The following is a 2,500-nucleotide window of genomic DNA, read 5'->3' on the forward strand; positions in this document are numbered from 1 at the left end:
GGGAATAAACACCACCCAATGTTGTGCTCAAAGCAAATGACTCTTAGATTTGGAGTCTTATTCGCTATTGACTCAGATAGCTAGGCTTTTTTACAGTGTTATGGCATCATGGCAAGGCAAGGATTGCCCTTCAATCTATAAAACCAAAGCAAGGTTTCCACATTTAGTAGATCCTGAGATTCCTGCTTGGTTTCACACACTGATGTACACCTCTTTTAAGTTTCAAATAAAACACGTTTGGTTGTGTAGTGACAGAGATCTCGCCTGTAGAATTCTGGGAAAAAACACCGCCCAACGTGGGGCTCGAACCTATGACCCTGAGATTAAGAGTCTCATGCTCTACCGACTGAGCTAGCCAGGCTTGGTTCCTGTGATTTGACAAAAAGGCCACTCAAGCCAAGGAGTGCAATACAAGCTATTAAAGTAGATCTAGGCTACCACATTCAGTACACTGAGATGCATGCTTGGTTTCACACATTGAGGAAAATGGGTAAGTAACCGTGAAGTAAAATGTGAAGCATTGGTTGTTCAGTGGTAGAATTCTCGCCTGCCACGCGGGTGGCCCGGGTTCGATTCCCGGCCAATGCAGTACTCAAGTTTTACTGAAATTATGGTATATTTTGTTAAAGAGTGTCTGGCTCTTTGCATTTTGGTGGTGCAGGTATAGAATTCCACATACAATAAATTAATGGTAGAATCTTGTGGTTTAGTGGTAGAATTCCCACCTGCCAAGAGAGAGGTCTGGATCTGAAAAGGGAATAACCACCAAACAAATGTTGTACTAAAAGCATATGACTCTTAGCTTGGGAGTTTTATTTCTATTGACTAAGCTGGCCAGGCTTTGTTACAGTGTTGTAGCATCAAGGCAAGGCAACGCTTGCTCTTCAATCTACACTATTAAACCAAAGCAAAGTTTCCACATTCAGTAGATCCTGATATTCCTGCATGGTTTCACCCACTGATGTACACCTGAAACAGCGATATATTTTGTTAAAGAGTGCATGGCTCTTTGCATTTTGGTGGTGCAGGTATAGATATCAACATACAATGATTTAGTGGTAGAATCTTGTGGTTTAGTGGTAGAATTCTCGCCTGCCATGAGGGAGGCATGGATCTGAAAAGGGAATAAACACCACCCAATGTTGTGCTCAAAGCAAATGACTCTTAGATTTGGAGTCTTATTCGCTATTGACTCAGATAGCTAGGCTTTTTTACAGTGTTATGGCATCATGGCAAGGCAAGGATTGCCCTTCAATTTATAAAACCAAAGCAAGGTTTCCACATTTAGTAGATCCTGAGATTCCTGCTTGGTTTCACACACTGATGTACACCTCTTTTAAGTTTCAAATAAAACACGTTTGGTTGTGTAGTGACAGAGATCTCGCCTGTAGAATTCTGTGAAAAAACACCGCCCAACGTGGGGCTCGAACCCACGACCCTGAGATTAAGAGTCTCATGCTCTACCGACTGAGCTAGCCAGGCTTGGTTACTGTGATGTGACAAAAAGGCCACTCAAGCCAAGGAGTGCCCTACAAGCTATTAAAGTAGATCTAGGCTACCACATTCAGTACACTGAGATGCATGCTTGGTTTCACACATTGAGGAAAATGGGTAAGTAACCTTGAAGTAAAATGTGAATCATTGGTTGTTCAGTGGTAGAATTCTCGCCTGCCACGCGGGAGGCCCGGGCTCGATTCCCGGCCAATGCAGTACTCAAGTTTTACTGAAATTATGGTATATTTTGTTAAAGAGTGGCTGGCTCTTTGCATTTTGGTGGTGCAGGTATAGAATTCCACATACAATAAATTAATGGTAGAATCTTGTGGTTTAGTGGTAGAATTCCCACCTGCCAAGAGAGAGGTCTGGATCTGAAAAGGGAATAAACACCAAACAAATGTTGTACTAAAAGCATATGACTCTTAGCTTGGGAGTTTTATTTCTATTGACTAAGCTGGCCAGGCTTTGTTACAGTGTTGTAGCATCAAGGCAAGGCAACGCTTGCTCTTCAATCTACACTATTAAACCAAAGCAAAGTTTCCACATTCAGTAGATCCTGATATTCCTGCATGGTTTCACCCACTGATGTACACCTGAAACAGCGATATATTTTGTTAAAGAGTGCCTGGCTCTTTGCATTTTGGTGGTGCAGGTATAGAATTTAACATACAATGATTTAGTGGTAGAATCTTGTGGTTTAGTGGTAGAATTCTCGCCTGCCATGAGGGAGGCATGGATCTGAAAAGGGAATAAACACCACCCAATGTTGTGCTCAAAGCAAATGACTCTTAGATTTGGAGTCTTATTTGCTATTGACTCAGATAGCTAGGCTTTTTTACAGTGTTATGGCATCATGGCAAGGCAAGGATTGCCCTTCAATTTATAAAACCAAAGCAAGGTTTCCACATTTAGTAGATCCTGAGATTCCTGCTTGGTTTCACACACTGATGTACACCTCTTTTAAGTTTCAAATAAAACACGTTTGGTTGTGTAGTGACAGAGA

The 2,500-nt window shown here is 41.8% G+C and overlaps 1 non-coding gene across 1 annotated transcript; it reads right to left on the reverse strand.

Annotated features, from left to right (window-relative positions):
• Positions 1-1,409: 1,409 nt before the first annotated feature.
• Positions 1,410-1,482, reverse strand: TRNAK-CUU (transfer RNA lysine (anticodon CUU)). The gene has a single exon. It is a non-coding gene; the product is annotated as a tRNA-Lys (tRNA).
• Positions 1,483-2,500: the final 1,018 nt, after the last annotated feature.

This window comes from Crinia signifera, chromosome 3, assembly GCF_055691185.1.
Source record: "Crinia signifera chromosome 3, ASM5569118v1, whole genome shotgun sequence".
NCBI lineage: Eukaryota > Metazoa > Chordata > Amphibia > Anura > Myobatrachidae > Crinia > Crinia signifera.